This window comes from Triticum dicoccoides, chromosome 4A (assembly GCF_002162155.2).
Source record: "Triticum dicoccoides isolate Atlit2015 ecotype Zavitan chromosome 4A, WEW_v2.0, whole genome shotgun sequence".
Lineage (NCBI taxonomy): Eukaryota > Viridiplantae > Streptophyta > Magnoliopsida > Poales > Poaceae > Triticum > Triticum dicoccoides.
Window position 1 is genome coordinate 557,301,903 of NC_041386.1, and position 7,378 is coordinate 557,309,280.

Here is a 7,378-nt window from a genome sequence, read left to right on the forward strand (position 1 = left end):
GTAGGGCGCGCCCCTGACCCTCGTGGCCAGGTGCCAGCTCCTCCTGCTGTGTTCTTAGTGCCAAATATTCTCAAATATTCTAGAAAAAATCATATTTAAATTTTAGGGTATTTGGAGAACTTTTATTTTCGGGGTATTTTTATATTGCACGAATAAATCAGATAACAGACAGAAAAATACTATTTTTATTTTATTTAATATAAATAACACAAAGTAAGAGGAGGGTACAGAAGGTTGTGCCTTCTAGTTTCATCCATCTCATGCTCATCAAAAGGAATCCACTAACAAGGTTGATCAAGTCTTTTTAACGAACTCATTCTGAATAACATGGAACCAGAGAAATTTCGAATAACACTATGTTACCTCAACGGGGATATGCACATCCCCAATAACAAGAATGTCATATTTCTTCTTGACAGTAGGAAGAGGAAATTCAAAACCTCCAAATATAATCGATGGAATTTTTCCAATAGAGTTGATACTATGAACTTGAGGTTGTTTCCTCGGAAAGTGTACCGTATGCTCATTACCATTAACATGAAAAGTGACATTGCCTTTAGTGCAATCAATAACAGCCCCTGCAGTGTTCAAAAAAGGTCTTCCAAGAATAATAGACATACTATCGTCCTCGGGAATATCAAGAATAACAAAGTCCGTTAAAATAGTAACGTTTGCAACTACAATAGGCACACCCTCACAAATACTAACATGTATAGCAGTTGGTTTATCAGCCATTTGCAAAGATATTTTAGTAGGTGTCAACTTATTCAAATCGAGTCTACGATATAAAGAGAGAGGCATAACACTAACACCGGCTCCAAGATCACATAAAGCAGTTTAAACATAGTTTCTTTTAATGGAGCATGGTATAGTTGGTACACCGGGATCTCCTAGTTTCTTAGGTATTCCACCTTTAAAAGTATAATTAGCAAGCATGGTGGAAATTTCAGCTTCCGGTATCTTTCTTTTATTTGTAACAATATCTTTCATATACTTAGCATAAGGATTCATTTTGAGCATATCAGTTAATCGCATACGCAAAAAGATAGGTCTAATCATTTAAGCAAAGCGCTCAAAATCCTCATCATCCTTTTCTTGGATGGTTTGGGAGGAAAAGGCATGGGTTTCTGAATCCATGGTTCTCTTTCTTTACCATGTTTCCTAGCAACAAAGTCTTTCTTATCATAATGTTGTTTCTTTGATTGTGGGTTATCAAGATCAACAACAGGTTCAATTTCTATATCATTATCATTACTAGGTTGAGCATCATCATGAACATTATCATTAACATTATCACTAGTTTTAGGTTCATCACCATATTGTGTTTCAGCATCAGAGATAGAAATATCATTTGGAATCTCAGGTGTTTCAGTAATAGGTTCACTAGAAGCATGCAAAGTCCTATCATTTTTCTTTTTCTTCCTTTTAGAAGGACTAGGTGCATCTATATTATTTCTCTGAGAATCTTGCTCAATTCTCTTAGGGTGACCTTCAGGATACAATGGTTCCTGAGTCATTCTACCACCTCTAGTCATAACTCCAACAACATTATCATTTTCTTACTATTCAATTCATTGAGCAAATCATTCTGAGCTTTAAGTACTTGTTCTACTTGAGTGGTAACCATAGAAGCATGTTTACTAATAAGTTTAAGTTCACCTTTGACATTAGCCATATAATTACCCAAGTGTTCAAGCATATCTGAATTGTATTTCAATTGTCTACCAAAATAAGCATTAAAATCTTCTTGCTTAGCCATAAATTTATCAAACTCATCTAAGCATGGGCTAGCAAATTTAGTAAATGGGATTTCAGCTTTATCATATCTATATAGAGAATTTACCTTTACTACCTGTGTCGGGTTATCAAGACCATGAGTTTCTTCAATAGGGTGAAGGATTAAGATCATATGTTTCTTCAACAAGCGGTAAATTAAGACCGTGTATTTCTTCAATAGAAGGTAAATTCTTAACATCTTCAGCTTTAATACCTTTTTCTTTCATAGATTTCTTTGCCTCTTGCATATCTTCAGGACTGAGAAATAGAACACCTCTCTTCTTCGGAGTTAGTTTAGGAATAGGCTCAGGAGTTGGTTCAGGAAGTGTCCAATTATTTTCATTTGTCAACATATTATTCAATAGAATTTCAGCTTCATCCGGCATTCTTTCCCTGAAAACAGAACCAGCACAACTATCCAGGTAATCTCTGGAGGCATCGGTTAGTCCATTATAAAAAGATATCTAGTATTTCATTTTTCTTAAGAGGATTATCAGGCAAAGCATTAAGTAATTGGAGAAGCCTCCCCCAAGCTTGTGGGAGACTCTCTTCTTCAATTTGCACAAAATTATATATATCCCTTAGAGCAGCTTGTTTCTTATGAGCAGGGAAATATTTAGCAGAGAAGTAATAAATCATATCCTGGGGACTACGCACACAACCAGGATCAAGAGAATTAAACCATATCTTAGCATCACCCTTTAATGAGAAAGGAAATATTTTAAGGATATAAAAGTAACAAGTTCTCTCATCATTAGTGAACAGGGTGGCTATATCATTTAAGTTAGTAAGATGTGCCACAACAGTTTCAGATTCATAGCCATGAAAAGGATTAGATTCAACCAAAGTAATTATATCAGGATCAATAGAGAATTCATAATCCTTATCAGTAACAAAGATAGGTGAAGTAGCAAAAGTAGGGTCAGGTTTCATCCTAGCATTTAGAGATTGCTTATTCCATTTAGCTAATAACCTCTTAAGTTCATAACTATCTTTGCAAGCTAAAATAGCTAAAGAAGCTTCTTTATCAAAAACATAACCCTTAGGAATAACGGGCAAGTCTTCATCATCACTTTCATCAATATTATTAGATTCAATATTTTCATTTTCTCTAACCCTAGCAAGTTGTTCATCAAGAAATTCACCAAGTGGCACAGTAGTATCAAGCATAGAAGTAGTTTCATCATAAGTATCATGCATAGTAGAAGTGGCATCATCAATAACATGTGACATATCAGAACGAATAGCAGAAGCAGGTTTAGGTGTCGCAAGCTTACTCAAAAAAGAAGGTGAATCAAGTGTAGAGCTAGATGGCAGTTCCTTACCTCCCCTCGTAGTTGAGGGATAAATCTTGGTTTTCGGATCTCTCAAGTTCTTCATAATGATAAGCAGATATAAATCCCAAGTGACTCAAAGAATAAAGCTATGCTCCCTGACAACGGTGCCAGAAAATAGTCTTGATAACCCACAAGTCTAGGGGATCGCAACAGTTTTCGAGGGTAGAGTATTCAACCCAAATTTATTGATTCGACACAAGGGGAGCCAAAGAATATTCTCAAGTATTAGCAACTGAGTTGTCAATTCAACCACACCTGCAAAACTTAATATCTGCATCAAAGTGTTTAGTAGCAAAGTAATATGATAGTAGTGGTAACGGTAGCAAAAGGTAATGATAGCAAAAGTAATGTTTTTGGTATTTTGTAGTGATGATAGCAATAGCAACGGAAAAGTAAATAAGCGAAGAACAATATATGGAAAGCTCGTAGGCAATGGATCAGTGATGGAGAATTATGCCGGATGTGGTTCATCATGTAACAATCATAACATAGGGTGACACGGAACTAGCTCCAATTCATCAACATAATGTAGGCATGTATTCCGAATATAGTCATATGTGCTTATGGAAAAGAACTTGCATGACATCTTTTGTCCTACCCTCCCGTGGCAGCGGGGTCCTAATGGAAACTAAGGGATGTTAAGGCCTCCTTTTAATAGAGTACCGGAACAAAGCATTAGCACATAGTGAATACATGAACTCCTCAAACTATGGTCATCACCGGTAAGTATCCCGATTATTGTCACTTTGGGGTTAACGGATCATAACACATAATAGGTGACTATATACTTGCAAGATAGGATCAAGAACTCTCATATATTGATGAAAACATAATAGGTTCAGATCTGAAATCATGGCACTCGGGCCCTAGTGACAAGAATTAAGCATAACAAAGTCATAGCAACATCAATTTCAGAACATAGTGGATACTAGGGATCAAACCCTAACAAAATTAACTCGATTGCATGATAGATCTCATCCAACCCATCACCGTCCAACACGCCTATGATGGAATTACTCACACACGGCGGTGAGCATCATGAAATTGGTGATGGAGGATGGTTGATGATGACGATGGCGACGGATTCCCCTCTTCGGAGCCCTGAACGGTCTCCAGATCAGCCGTCCCGAGAGGTTTTAGGGCTTGGCGGTGGCTCCGTATCGTAAAACACGATGAATTCTTCTCTCTGATTTTTTCTCCCCGAAACCAAATATATAGAGTTGGAGTTGAGGTCGGAGGAGCCCCAGGGGGCCCACGAGGTAGGGGGGCATGCCCTAGGGGGGTAGGCACGCCCCCACCCTCGTGGACAGGTGGTGGCCCCCTGGTCTTCATCTTTTGCAAGGATTTTTTATTATTTCTGAATAGATGTTCCGTGAAGTTTCAGGTCATTCTGAGAACTTTTGTTTTTGCACATAAATAACACCATAGCAATTCTGCTGAAAACAGCATCCGTCCGGGTTAGTTACATTCAATTCATGCAAGTTAGAGTCCAAAACAAGGGCAAACGTGTTTGGAAAAGTAGATACAGTGGAGACGTATCACCCCAACACACCCAATACAATTGTAAATTGTATAGGTGCACTAGTTTGGTGAAGAGATGGTGATACAAGTGCAATATGGATGGTAGATAAAGGTTTTTGTAATCTGAAAACATAAAAACAACAAGGTAGCAAGTGGTAAAAGTGAGCGTAAACGATATTGCAATGCATTGAAACAAGGCCTAGGGTTCATACTTTCACTAGTGCAAGTTCTCTCAACAATAATAACATAATTGGATCATATAACTATCCCTCAACATGCAATAAAGAGTCACTCCAAAGTCACTAATAGCGGAGAACAGACGAAGAGATTATTGTAGGGTACGAAACCACCTCAAAGTTATTCTTTCTGATCGATCTATTCAAGAGTCTGTAGTAAAATAACACGAAGCTATTCTTTCCGTTCAATCTATCCTAGAGTTCGTACTAGAATAACACCTTAAGACACAAATCAACCAAAACCCTAATGTCACCTAGATACTCCAATGTCACCTCAAGTATTCGTGGGTATGATTATACGATATGCATCACACAATCTCACATTCATCTATTCAACCAACACAAAGAACTTCAAAGAGTGCCCCAAAGTTTCTACCGGAGAGTCAAGATGAAAACCTGTGCCAACCCCTATGCAGAAGTTCACAAGGTCACGGAACTTGCAAGTTGATCACCAGAACATACATCAAGTGGATCACATGATATCTCACTGTCACCATAGATAAGCACATGCAAGACATACATCAAGTGTTCTCAAATCCTTAAAGACTCAATCCGATAAGATAACTTCAAAAGGAAAACTCAATCCATTACAAGAGAGTAGAGGGGGAGAAACATCATAAGAACCAACTACAATAGCAAAGCTCGCGATACATCAAGATCGTTCCAAATCAAGAACACGAGAGAGAGAGAGAGATCAAACACATAGCTACTGGTACATACCCTCAGTCCCGAGGGTGAACTGCTCCCTCCTCGTCATGGAGAGCGCCGGTATGATGAAGATGGCCACCGGAGAGGGACTCCCCCCTCCAGCAGGGTGCCAGAACGGGTCTAGATTGGTTTTTGGTGGCTACAGAGGCTTGCAGCGGTGGAACTCCCGATCTAGGTTTCTTCCTGGAAGTTTGGGGTTATATAAGAGGTGTTGGAGTCGGGAACAAGTCAGGGGGGGTCCCCGAGGCGGCCATGAGGTAGGGGGCGCGCCCAGGGGGTAGGGAATGCCCCCACCCTCGTGGTGGCCACGGGACTATTCTGGCCCATCTCCGGTACTCCGTGGGCTTCTTCTGGTCCAAAAATGATCTCCGTGAAATTTCAAGTCAATTGGACACCGTTTGGTTTTCCTTTTCTGCGATACTCAAAAACAAGGAAAAAAACAGAAACTGGCACTGGGCTCTAGGTTAATAGGTTAATCCCAAAAATCATATAAAATAGCATATAAATGCATATAAAACATCCAAGGTTGATAATATAATAGCATGGAACAATAAAAAATTATAGATAAGTTGGAGACGTATCAATCGCCCTTAGCTATCCACACCTCCCTCGGTCTCAGCTTTCTATTTCCATCATCTCTCCATGCATATGGATCCCATCGGTGTCCCTCTCCAAAATCCCTCCTGTCCTTTCTCACGTAGTGGCCTTTGCGCCTGCCCCGGTTCCCATGCATGTCGGCCCCCCCAATGGGTCGACCCGACCCGATTCTGCATGGTACCCGTTAGTGCCTCCCTCCTCGTAGTTACGGGTTGGGCCACTTGTTTTATCTAGTCCTTTCCCTGCCCACTCCATTTCCCGCGCCCTCCCCTCTGACTTCCTGCATGCTGCTCCATCAGTTTGCTTCTAAGCTCATTTTCTCTTCGAGCGTCAAGACTCTCTCTCAGGTCACGTCCCCGAGGTGTATCAGTTTTATCTCTCGCTTTGTTTGGGCTAGAGACGTCCCCCCATTGTGTCCTTGACGCTCACCCGTGCACCCATCCGAGGTTCGAGAAAAGCCAGGTTCCAGGTTTCTTTTAGTGGGAAAATCTCGGACTCTGGGGCGGACACAGTTGTTCCTTGTAGCCTCACCAGTGTGAGAGCTGCCAAAACTATTATTGCTACTAGTCGCTCCTGTCACCGACCCGTCCTTGCCAGAATTATTCCTTCCCGGAGAAGCCCTCAGCCAGCCCCCCATTGTAGCGTCGAGTCAACCGGAGGCTCACACTCTCCTCCGACATGAACCAGTCTTCCACAATCAAAACAAAAGTGTGGGATCTTCTCATAGTAGAAGTCAAACCATGTCTTCTCCTTATCGTCCTTCTTCTTCTTCAAATAGATGCCTCTGACTAGCGGTTCAAACACAGAGATCCTAGTTCTAATTCTGAAATTCTGTCCTCTAGCCAAACCTTCTTTATCCACATCTACCTTTACTGTCTCTCCCAGCCAATCCCCCAAGGCTCTACCAAAAGCTTCGTTCCTCTTATTAGGCGGCAGGTCCAATATCCTTACCCAGACATCGATTTTATCAAAGATCATCTTTGACGACCTCTTGTTGCCTTCATACTTTTTCATCACCAGCACACTGAAATCAAATTGCCACGGGCCATTGTGGATGACATGCCTGTAATCACCCTCTAACCCAAAGTGAACTTCAAAAATATTTGGGCCAATCTCAGCAAACTTTGCTTCCCGGTGCAGACCCCAAGCTCTTGGCATGGTTTTCTCAACTACTAACATCTTCATTGGTCGGGGAGAACAAAC